At 44.0% G+C, this 13,051-nt stretch overlaps 1 long non-coding RNA gene across 1 annotated transcript in view; it reads right to left on the reverse strand.

The window, feature by feature from the left end:
• Window positions 1–1,845: 1,845 nt before the first annotated feature.
• The window catches only part of LOC122463882, a 398,090-nt gene continuing 386,884 nt past the window's right edge, over window positions 1,846–13,051 (reverse strand). Inside the window, exon 5 of the long non-coding RNA XR_006287590.1 lies at window positions 1,846–1,977. This is a non-coding gene — a long non-coding RNA (uncharacterized LOC122463882). The remainder of the gene's footprint in view (window positions 1,978–13,051) is intronic.

Raw genomic sequence — 13,051 nt, forward strand, 5'->3', positions numbered from 1 at the left:
TAATTACTTATCCTACTGTCATTTGTGCTGACCAGAGATAAAAAAGAGAGAGAGGCAGTATCTCACACAGAGAGCAAAGCAACAATTTGATTGGCGGTGCTTGTTGCTGTAACTTATTATCAGACCATCCCAGTACTATTAAATGCTCATGCCACAAACAGACACAGGGGCTCAAGCTTTTTCATCGTATGAACTGTATCTTAATGGAAAAGCTGTCCTGTAGATCTACTTTTTCTCATATTTGTGATCATGTAATATCCCTGATAAACAATTACTGCAGTTTTACCTGGGAAGGAAACACCAGGAGAGTATTTAATGTATTTTTAGCTTCTTTGAACACAATTTAGCAGCTGGAAACAAGGTGGAGAAGCCAGCACCATAGGCCCAATTCAGCAATCTCATCTTATTCGGCAAAGCATTTAAGCACATACGTAAAACTAAGTAAGGGTTTAAGGCCCAGGTCCACAAAGGTATTTAAAGCTCCTAACTTCCTGTGATTTCAAGAGAAATTAGGAGCCTAAATATTGTAATGATCACTGCACAGAGCACCTCCAACAGGTGGTGCTGTATCTATCTTAGGGTTAAAATGTTGTCTTGTGTGTTATTACGTTGTTGTATTGGGGGTGTTAGTGGGGAACTCATTCCTGCGTGCGTGCGTGTGTGTGCTGGAGCTGGTACGTGCGGTGTTCCAAGAAATCTCTGATTCGCCCAGTGTTACAACACCTTTGAGGATCTGGGCCTAAGTGCTTGGCTGAACAGGGATGGACTTAAGCACATGCTTAAATGCTTTGCTGAATAGGGGCCCATGCACCCAGGCAGGTCTCTGCAGACCTCTTCAACTTTGAGAGCTGTCCCTACTCTGGCAAAGCGAGATCCATGGATCTTTAAATGGTCACAAGCGGACAGAACCTTACTTTTACATCTCGTCTGTGAGGCGAGACCTGCAGAAGCACCGTGCCGCTGGCTGGTTGCTAGCTTGCAGACAGAAGAGTGCCACCCATATCACTTCCTGTATCACCTTAATTCTCACTCGAATTTTCTCCCATCCACATACTGACCTATCCTCACCCAGCTTAGCTGACGCAAGAAGACAGGAGCTTGGCTTGAGGCCGACGCATTAATACTTGCCTAACACGAGATGCGGAAGATTTTTCCTTAACATAATTTGCTTAATTCTTTGTTATTTCCCGCCTCCTAAACCACAAACCTGATTTGATGTGCTGTGGTTAATGTTATGCCTTTCAAGGCCCACACCGTCACTCTGCTGGGCTCCCTGTACAGAGAACTTGCTTAAAGCAGCAAGAAAGATGTTTACTCTTGGGAGTCCAGGAGCCAGTGTTTGCGAATGGCTGGGCTGGAAAGAGGGGTGGGGTCATGATGGTCTATGCTCCTGAATAATGAATCTGACTTTACAGTTATGCAAATGCAACCCGGCCCGCTCCAAGCTAAAACTTAGTTTGTTCGGTCAATTATTCACCAGCTTCCTTCCTTCTTAGCACCCGATGGCATACGGGAGCAGAAATGGTATGTTTAATAGGGCGGGGACAGGATCTCACGTCCAAAATCATGGATGGTGAGATTTCCTTGGCAATCCTGGAGTTTAAATGGAATTTGTACATGCTAAAGAAAAGGAAAAGCATGGTCCAGTGGTTTCACTATGGTACTGAGATCCACAGTCCTAGCCCAGGCATCCAGAGTTGTTATAATGCCCAAGAGTTTTGGAAGGGATATAAATTGTCATGGTTCAGGGCATAAACCAACCTCTAATAAACGTGGGGTCAGGAAGAAACTTTCCCTGTGGCCAGACTATCCCATAACTACCTCCTGTGGAGTTTTTGCACATACCTCTGAAGCATTGTGTGCTGGCCACTGTCAGAGAAAGTGTACTGGATGGACCAGGAGTCTTATCTAGTCTGGCAACTTCTATAGTAGTTCCCTTGGAAAAGCTCATCCATCCGTGTCCCTCAATTTGCCCACCTAAAAGAAAGAGAATTGTAATTCTAATTACTACCTCACATGGCTGTTCTGTGAACGGCTTGGAAAACGCTGTGAACATGAAACGGGGATATAAATGTTGTCTTATTACTAAGAGGCAGATATTGGTGAAATGCTGCCCCCATGTGATATAAAGCTATACGGTTAATGCTAAACACATAGAACATAGGTACTGTATTACTTCAAAGCATTTTACAAACCTCAGTCACAATTAGGGCTGATTCCAAAGCCCATTAAAGTCAATGGAAAGTCTCTTATATTCGGCCTTCGTGCTTCACAACCAGCTTTGTGGAGTAGGAAATTAACATTATCGCCACTGTACAACGTGACAGAGCTGATGCGCAGAGAAAATTAAGGGTCTTGCCAAAGGCTACCCGAAATATCAATGGCAGAACAGGGAATAGAATCGAGGAGTCCTATCCCCTTCCCCTATCGCTAGACCACTCTCCTTCCCTTCAACAGCATATGAAATGATTTCCCAAAGGGATATAAACCCAAAAGCCGCCGGCATTATTTCTCGATTGAACTAACCTTTATAGCTCTCCTGAACAATATTTTACACAGTTGTTGCTTGAACAGAAGTCACTAGATTTTTTTCATACCCCCCGTCTTTTGTCAGGAAGAAGCTAGTGTAAATTGCCTGTGTCCAGCTCTGAAAATTCCCGAGCTGTGTGCTGATCATCATTGTGCTCTCTCAACTCCCAGCCTGAGCGAGCATGCGCATCCGACAGACCGTTGATGAATCGAAGTCTCTTTCTACCGTTTTTAGCCAACAGCATTCGCTCGTTTTAGTCTCATCGGGGACTATTTTTTCGATCAGCGGGAATGTCGTCACAGGTAAATATTCAGGTCTGGACAGTCATAGTTCAATACATGACAAGAAGAGCGAGAACTCCACCATCATTAGTTACACAGATCCAAACGCGATGAGACGTTATTGTTCTTGTACCCACTTCCTGTTCCCCGTGCCTCTCTGAACATGTCTGTGGTTAGACAGCGAGGCCCGGATCCTCAAAGGTATTTAGGCGTTTAACTCCCATTGAAATCAATGGCGGTTAAGGACTTATCTAGGATCTAGACTTAAGCTCCTTAGAGCTAGACAAATTCAGACTAGAAACATGGAGCCCATTTTTAACAATGAGGGAAATTAACCACTAGAACAAGCGTCGTGGGGGATTCTCCATCACTGGCAATTTTAAAATCAAGATTGGATTTTTTTTTCTGAACACGATGCTCCAGGTCAAATAGGAATTCAGGGAAGCTCTGTGGCCTGTGTTATATAGGAGATCAGATAAGATGATCACAATAATCTCTTCTGGCTTTAGAATCTATGTATCTATGACCAGCGACTAGCTACCTTCGCTGTTTGGGAAGAATCTTGAACACGGTGGGTGCTATCTTAAATAAATAATAATAAAAGACGGGCCTATTGCTGTCAAAATACCAAGTAGTGGAGCTTCATTTTTCATGTGTTTCAGTGCCTCTCGGATCGTGAACAAAGAACGATCTTAGCAGGTGCCTTTCTCATGGAGAAATGTATTATCCAGGACACGTGTTGATTTACACCAGCTGAGGATCTCGTCTTCCTAAAGCATGGGCAGGTTCTTGGTCTTAGCCTGATACAGAGTAAGCGAAGCAGACTGTAGCAATCACTCACACTGACTGTGAAGATGCATTGGTAACAGGCTGCACGAGACAGCCGTAAATTGGAAGTAACGTAGCCCATTCCACCAGTGAACACAGGCCAGACAGTGCCATGCTGTGGATGGAATTTGGGACTGGGGCATGCTCCTCATACATGGCGTCTGGCAGTGGTTAGCAGACCTCTGTGCTCAGTTGCCTCCTCACCAAAGTCTGCCTTTAAGAGATGATGGCAAGTCATTCAGTTCTTTGTTTGAGTTCCTTCGTGCTGAACAGGGAATCTTTGCTCGTTCCTGAGTGTTGGGTGAGGAACTTGGCTACAGCTCCTTTTGGGTTTGCATGAGACGCAGGAGCAACACTCATATCTTCCATAAGTTGTCAACCCGAATTCCTGGGGCCCAGGAAATTGGTCCTCAAGGTCAAACGTTACTGCTTACTTGAACTTTCTAGATGCAAATCTTGGACTGTGGGAGCGCAACTGGACTGTGGAATACACACACACACACACACAGAGTACCAGGGTGGTATATAACAATATTCATATCCCAGAAGCATGTTCAAAACAATGTTAAGCATTTACTTCCAGGGGACAGTGAAATTGGGAGGGACAGTTCCAACGTGGCCCACTGGGGGGAGCTGTTAATCAGGGATCTCACAGCAAATTAGCAGCACAACTTGGTAAGTGAGGGAGAAAGTGGAGACAGAAGAGGTGAACCAGGAAGACAAACATGGGGAGCAGAGTGCAGGAAATGACCCAGCCCTTCAGCATCAGCGAAGGGCTTCTCCCTTGGAGGATAAACTGTTGTTTAGCCTAAATCTAGCTCAGGGCCACCTTTCAGCACCAGCCCTAACCCCAGCCCCAGACCAACGGAGTAGAAACTGCAACTACATTGCTTCAGTTGTTTGATACCTGTAATTAACACTAATTATATAACCAGAAAGCTCACTGCACGACTAAGAAATTCCAGGGTAAATACAATACAGTTAATATACGCAGTAAGAACACTACCAAAAGGCATAAAACTAGTAAATAAGTCACGCAGTTAACAGTCCAGTTATAGGAATTAGTGGTAATTACATACTGAAAAGCAAAACCACAGCGTGATTACACTGTGATTGCATTGTGACTATAGTGTTGTTTTGGTACACTTCTTATTTACAATGTGACCAACTTTCTTTCCCCTTATTTGTGGTGAGCAAGGCTAGATCTCTAAAATGATGAAAAAAAATCCTTAGCCCAGACAAAACCATTCCATAATCAAAGTTTTTCAAAAGGGTATTTCTAATTAGCTGCACGGACTTGCTGAATGGAGACAATTCAACTCCCCCACACTGGACAGATGGCTCGCAAAAACACGAGAAGCTCTGTCCATGGGGAAAATGACTAGTCTGCACAGAGAATGAATCACACCGCAAATATTTGGATGTTCGTCTCTCTTTCCTCTTGCACAGTGAGAGCAAAACACCCACCCCATTAATGAGCTCTTCTCTTTCTTGCAGTAACTTCAGCAGTGGAAAGTTCATATCTCCTCTGTAATGATCATGAGTCCTGACGGGTATGAAAGCCAGGTCTGATCTAGGCCAGCTCCTGCCCATCTTTACTTAAAACACTTCTTATTACTTGGGTGCTTTCCTGCGATTCACTGAGAGTACTCGTGGCTCTGCTGCTGGGAAATACTGAGGAGACAAAGGAATGGGGACGAAACCTCAGGCGTCCGTTTAGCCAGCAACTGGCACTAAATAGGACGTGTGCTTTTTTTCCCCAAGTACACGGGCAGAGCAAGGCAGGTCCTTGCAGACAAAGCTCTGGTCCTTCCCTTTCCCATAGGAAAACAAAGGAGTAAGCTCAGGAGTGGAGTTGTGGGAATCATGGTTGTTTTCAGGTTGCTGGTCAGTACGAAAAAAGGACAGAAAAGTGTTTGGCGTAAAACAAAGTGAAATTCTCCAAATGTTTGGCCCATCAAAAAGTAACTCAAAATATTTTTTCAGGAAAACAAAGCCTTTGGTTTTGACATTTTTTTTTAAATGTCTTTGATTTATATTTCTTTCAAATAATAGGAGAATAGACACACAAAAAAACAGACAAAAAGAACTGACCAATAGGAAGCACTGGAAAAGAAAGAAGTGGGCAGGGAGGGCAAAGGAGAGCGACATCTTGGTTTCCATCTGCTAGGAATTTCAGAGAAGTCAGAGCAAATCTTTTCAAATTTGCTTGAGGTCCATCTTCTCTGAGAAGTTACCTGTTCTTTAGCTGCCCGTGCCAGGCCAGCCAAGACACTGTGCCAAGCTGCTTTCCCTGAAGGCACCTCCTCTTCTATCTAAGTAATGAGAGTCATTTGGCTACAAGCAGCGCTCTACAGAACCAATTTTTTCATGAGCTGGGGAGTTTTAAAGATAATGGGATATGTCCCAAAACACAGTTCTGGGAAGTAATTTTTAAGGAGGTATCCATTATCCTATTAATCCTCTTGTCTACTTCTAGCCAACAGGACTGTATTCTAGGATAGTCCCTAAACCTGTGACTACTGCATGCCCTGGGAAGTCCCCCAGTTACTATTCCTCAGTTTTATTTTAGAAAAAAAATATTAAAAAAAAAGTTTCTCTGGGCAGGTGGAGATTGGCTTTGTGTAAATTGCAACTCCCCATCACAGGGAGAGGCTTCCATTTCCCCAACCTGCAGCATTATCCTACAGCCTTTATCCTTAGTCAGGCAGTCCTGGGGCTGCAGGACATAACAGAGTCCTCCCTAGCTGCTGGTGGAATGGGAGCTGGTCCATCCCTGCTTGTTGCCAGGAATCCTGGCTTCAGCCTTGTACCATTTTAATGATGAAATGTCCCCTACACTAGTAGCTACCAGACAAACATGGACCAGTTTGCTAGAAAATTTAAATTCTGTTCCTTCTCACGCATGGATGCTGTACTTTGGAGCAACCCGTTGGTGAAAATCATGGAGAAGGTGGATTGATAAGGGGACAATCTGGGTGTCTCTGTTGACCTCGCCAGATCAGTTTCTGCAATTCCAAGCACTCCCCCAAGAATGCAGCCTACCTGGTCCAGCTGCATGGCATTGCCTGCAGCTTAAAGCATCTCTTGAAGGATATATCATGTGCTGGGAACTCTAGAGACTCCAGCGTGGTTGTCGACACGGAGAGAGGTCCACAGGCTCAGCTGCCAAGTTGAAGCTTATTATGACTCCTGACCCCAAAGACCCTCTCAAATTTAGATTGCCTGCGCCAGGCCTGGAACAAAGATTTCTCTATATCCTCAAACTTGAGGCAACGGGAAAGCACCTTGTGAAACATTAAAAACTCTACGACTGATCTTCGATTAAGGCTGATTCAGCAGAAAATGATATTTCGTTCACACTGGTCCTCCGCATAGGTGACAGGGCATTGGCCTGTTGACGTGGAGTTTTACTGTTGTTGTTTTTTAATCAACTTAAAGGAAACTTTGAGATGCAAAGTCATTTTGAACCAAACAAAAAAAAAACGTTCAGCTTAAAAAATGTTGACACAAAACATTTAGATTTTGTTCGTTTTTTTTCAACTGAAACAATTCGGTATGCAGAATGTTTTGGTGTCACTAAAACTACCTTTCACCTAAAAAGGTTTCAGGCAAAACGTTTCACGCAGCTGTACTCAGAAGGACATCCCCCAACATCGTTCCATTGGTTAGGCCCGACATGCTGGAACAGGGTGTGCAACCTTCTTCCCAAACGCTGCAGGTCTCAGGGGATCAGCAATAGGTCAGGTCTGTCCATGTGCAGGTTTGGGGACTCAGTGGCTCTCTGCAAGCAGCTTGGATCTGAGGAGCTACCAGCCCTGGGTACTCCCTTAAAAGTGGACTCCCCCTTCACAAACGAGATTCAGCATTTAAAGCCCTTTTCTGCCTGACCTGCGTGTGGCTGGAATGGAAAACCAAGTCCATCCACCTCCCTCAGCTTGCTCACTCCTCTCCTGGCTTGCCCAATTCCTGGCCCCTCTCCCTGCATGGATTCCCAGTCCCACAAAGTGCCCTCTTTAAGGTCCAGGCAAGGGGCACCAGCCATTCAGAGAAGGTCAAGCCCCCTGCTAGACAAAAGGGAGTACCATGCACATGTGGATCTGGAGTGGGGTAGAGATAATTCCCTCTAGAGCTAGTCAGGAATTTTTCAACCAAAGTTTGGGTTTTTAAGTCAATTCATGGAAACCAAAACTGTTCACGGGAAAGGGATGAAATGCTGGTTTTGGAAAAAATGTGGATTTTTCAAAGCATCCCATTTTGATGTTTTCTAAAATAAACAATTTCATTTTTTCGGTTCTCAATGACATTTCATTTCGAAATTCAAGCTAATTAAAGCAAAGGGAAATTGTAAAAGCCCACAAACCATCGACACTGGAAAGAAACATTTCAAAATTATCAAAACAAAACGTTTCGATGTCCCCCAAGCTACGTTTTTATTTTTTTAGATTGTTGATTCCTGAGCATTTTTGAGATTTTGACTTTTTCCTCCCGAGCTGAGCCAAGAAAAAAAAGTTTCGAATGTTCAAAAACGTTCTCAGGTCAGGAAAACCATTTCACAGCACAGGAAAACCATATCCAAAGCCAGTCCTCAGAAACCGTGGAACTACAGAGGTCCAGGTCAAAGTTTGGGAAAGAACCAGGCTGCCTGGTGCAGTTGAACTAGTCCCTTACGTTCCACCTGGGGTACAAGCATATTAGTGAGTCTGGATTTCATGATCTGCACCAGCAATGGAGTTAGGCACAACATTAGAGACCATCAAAGGCCACCATCTCTGAGTATCACAGTAGTGCCTAGAAGCCCCAATCAAGATTCAGGGCCCGTTGTCCTCGTTTCTGTGCACGTACATATTCTCTTCCCTTCTGACCCTCCTTATTTCCATTGCAGATCCCGGTGGAACATTGGCAATGAGCAAAAATGGGATGAAAAAGACTCATAATTGCCCATCACTTTTCTTAGAGCCAGTGCAAGAGTGTTTGCTTGATATGGAACTCGGTATATCCAGAGAGCACACTCCTGAGCTATTTAAAATAATGAGGGGATATGCTGCTTTTAGCTGAAAATGCTCTGCTTTTAATGACAGCAGCAGCAACCACGGAGGGCCCCGCGAGGAACATTGTCTACATTAGGGACTCTGAATGATGATTTGCAAATATAGCAAGTGCAAAAGAAAAGGAAAAAAAAAAAAGAAAAAGAAAAAGTCAGCCCCTGTAATTTCACTTCCTTCCTCTTTGTATTGTTGGAGAAATAAGAACAGGGACTCTCCTTTCTCAGCGGGTCTGGAAACATACACAATTAAATGGTAGATGCTGGCTAATGTCATGCTCAGCGCAAAGGAAAGCTAACTTAAATCGGATGCTAATGAGAGAGGGAGAACACTGATGCTTTTCTAAGACGTGCTTCTAAGGATGCTAGTTTCAGCTTTCCAAAAAGACTCCTCGCTGTTTTTGCTAACTTTCCTAAAAGGATATCCACAAGGTGCCGAGGGAATCTTGATGGATTTGCCTCTGAGTGACTGCAAGCCAGAGAGCCAGGCAATTTGTTCCATCTTACTTCATTTTCAGGAAATAAAATTGCTCACTCTCAAACAGGCCTTTCCCAGACTGCAGGGTCACATATGCATTTTGTGCCTCTTTAGAGCCTTATTGCGCTAATGCAATAATTCCTCAGCACTTTCTCCTCACGGATGCTAACCGGGTGAACTTTCTCGTGGGCTCTGGCGTGCTTGTCTGGCAGGTGAAGGGCAGCTGCTTTCCGATTTTTGTTCATTACGGGACTGAGCGGTGGAAACAGCTGCACGTCTCCCATGGCACCGGCACGCTCTCTTTTAAGGTGATACGGGCCTGTTCTCATCAAAATTAATGGCTTATGGTTATTCGCACTATTATTCTTAATGGGACCGACCATGTACTGTACCCTGCAAGGAGAAGTGCTTCACTCCTCATCAGCAATTTATAACACTCCATGACCTGGCTGGGCTAGCTGTAAGCATAAAAACCTTACCGCTATTAGGACTGTGCTGCTCTGAATAAAAAATAATAATAATAAAAAAATGAATGGAGAAGTACAGATCTAGCAAGCTCCCACCAGCTAATCCCGGCTTCTGCTCACACTGGTGTATCGGCAGCCAGTTAAGGATGGTTGCCGTGCACCAAGGTGTGTCCAAAATAAAAAGGGCTGCAGAATCATGCAGTATTCAGAGAGTCTGCTCCTGGGCCATAGCAAGATTGGTGTCGGGGCTGTCCTTTTGGTGTGTGTTTGTACTGCGCCGAGCACAATTCTTGGTCCACGTCTGGGGCTCTTAGATGCTACCACAATACAAATAAATCAGAATACTTCATCTTTAAGGAAACATCCTTTCCCCCCTGGCAAATCGGACCAGGATATCACCCATGATGAGCTGAACCAAACTCCCCAGATCTTAACACTCCTGATGTCTAGGAAGTTTCAGATCCATATCTGCACGTTGTGACTTAGGCCCTCCCACCAGCTGTGCTACCCTTTAACTGAAGAATTTAGGCAGAAACTTTCTCTGTGGACAGAGCTGTTTGTTTTAAATAATTGCCCACTTTGGGTTATTGGCTACTATCAGACGCAAGGTCAAGCATTAGGACCACCCGTACAGCTGAGCGTGGCAATGCCTATGTCCCTCTGATTTATTTCCTTAAGTTGCATGCACTGCAGTGCAAATAAATAATAATATTCAAGTTTGGTGGCACAAGGCCTGATCCAAAGCCCACTGAATTCAATAGCAAGACTCGCTCTCTGCAACTTTAAAGAGTGGTTCTGTTCTATGTAAAAAACGGTCCCTACTTATTCAGCTCATCTGCTCCCTGTTTTGTATTCACGGTCCTATCTGCTGACTTGAGTGAAAATGTAAAGGTTTGGGGGTTTTTTTTGTGAAACAATATGTTTCATTTACATTTGGAATTTGAAATACAGTCATTTAAAAGAAAATCTAGATTTGTACAGCAAACAGCAAGTGCCTGAGTAGTCAGAGAAGAGATGAGCAGCAGCGTAGGGAGCTGGGAAAATTACACTGCTGCCATCGGATTCTTGCAGAGCCACTGCAGCTGGGAAGAAACGACGGGATTCTTTTTCTAGCTCACTCACCAGGGCAAGGACGGTTGACAAAGACCCAATTGCACAGCCATCTTTGGTGGGCGGGGGAAATACTGTCTTCAGATTATGCCTCAAGTCACACATGGGGTTCTGCAGATGGAAATGAAGCTAAAATCTGAAAATGACCAGCTTCCACAGGGTTAGCTCAGCACATAACTTGAATATGACTGGGTTCCAGAGAAGGGGAGGAAGGCATCAACTGAAGATGAAGTGGTTTCAAAGGATTGCAACCACTGGAAATTCAATCCTGGTGCAGATGGCTCAACTCACGTCAGGCCCTGATTTTGGGAACACCCGCACAACTTCAAGCCAAGGAATAGTCCCAATGAAGGCCGTGAGACAACTTGCATGCTTAAAGTTCAGCGCCTGCCTGTCTGCAGGCCTGAAGCCTCAGTTCACCCTGGAGTGAAGTTAACCTTAACAAAAGACAGAAGGGGTTGCGGTTTGCACACAGGTTTAGTGCCAAGTGATACAGTTCTGCAGCGGGACTGGGATCCCACAAGTCCCACGAGACCCACTGACATAATAGCAAGAATGGGTGGGAGCAGGATTTTAAAAGGTCCCGCACAGAGCTCTACCAATGAGCATGATTTGCCTCTTTCGGTGAGGGTAAAAACCCCCCATCATTCCATATGCTAATTAAAAACATGTGTCGCTGCCTATTAGGCTCTAGAGAAAATAGTAGAAAGAAAATGTCTTCTGATTACAAGTAAATATTTTTGCAACAGAACGAAATCTCCTAGGAAACGATTTTTGTCGACGAGGATGCGGACTGTGTTTTCTTTTGTAAGGCAAAAGAAAAGCAGTAATTTGTTTTGTAATAAATGCAGTAATTATTATCCCCATAAACACAATTTTGCTACTTGCTTTTTTTATTCATAAAAAATGAGTGACGAAATATGAAAAGGGGAGGCTTCAACTCAGAACCAGAGGGTTAATGGGCGGGGTTTTTTTTTTTAACCTGTATACATTTTGACGTTGTTGAAAACGTTGGCACCTCGGTTCATTAAGACAGAATCCTCTTTGCACTAGACTTGATAAAGAAGTGAAAGTCCGAATGGGCTCGATCAAAGTGTTAATATTTCAGCATCACACCAAGACGGATTTAAAGTGCTATTAAACTCTAGCTTGAGTCTAACCTATACAATTATAGGGCTAATACTCCACGGGTCGAGGTACTGTGAAGAAATGTTTTGTGTTGCTTTTTTAAAAAAAATATGAATTTAGAGCTGGATTGGCAGTTCTGGAGAGCAAATTCCTCTATGGACAAGAAAACATGAGCAGCAAAAGGGCAAACCTCACTTAAACAGCACTGATGGACTAGTGAAAACATTGCTTGTAGGACTAAAAGAGTCCAGTTTCCTTGCCCTGTAAAACATTGGCACTGATGCTGGGATCGCCAAGAAGGCCAGTTAATGCTAACTAAAAGGAGGGCATTTTTGTACTGTGAACATCTCTTCACTTGGAAGTGAACTAAGACTATTGTTATTGTACTTGTATTGCAGTAGAATCAACTGAGAACAAGGTTCCATTGTGCTAGGCACTATACACAGGGCAAGAGACAGCTGCGGTCTTGAATAGCTTACAAACTAAATAGACAAGACAGATGGACATAAGAACATAAGAATGGCCAGACTGGGTCAGACCAAAGGTCCATCTAGCCCAGTATCCTGTCTTCCGACAGTGGCCAGTGCCAGGTGCCCCAGAGGGAATGAACAGAACAGGTAATCATCAAGCGATCCACCCCCTGTCGCCCATTCCCAGCTTCTGGCAAACAGAGGCTAGGGACACCATCCCTGCCCATCCTGGCTAATAGCCATCGATGGACCTATCCTCCATGAATTTATCTAGTTCTTTTCTGAATCCTGTTATGGTCTTGGAGAAGTTGGTAAAACGAATTCTGCATCAAATATACTGAGTCCCAGTCCAATACCTTGTCTGAAACACCCTTCTTTACTCTCAGTGCACAAACTCATTTCACAAAAGCCACCATTACGTGTCTAGAAGACAGTAAACACTTTACTTCTCTGACAGAGGTATATGAAATATTTTCAGTGAAACGTGAAACAATTTAAATGACAAGTTTTACTACATTTCAGCACAAACTCAACGTGGGCATAATATTACCATAATTTATTCCTATTATTACTTTTCCTTTGACCCCGGGCCCCACTTCCAGGGATAATTCCAGAGCTTATTCCGAGGATGGAACGGGCATCTCCGGAGAAAAGTGTGACTTTCTCAAAGTCAGAGTTTGAAATTTGACGTTCCAAAACTGAAATGTGAAGTTTT

The sequence above is a fragment of the Chelonia mydas genome, chromosome 26, assembly GCF_015237465.2.
Source record: "Chelonia mydas isolate rCheMyd1 chromosome 26, rCheMyd1.pri.v2, whole genome shotgun sequence".
Taxonomy (NCBI): domain Eukaryota; kingdom Metazoa; phylum Chordata; order Testudines; family Cheloniidae; genus Chelonia; species Chelonia mydas.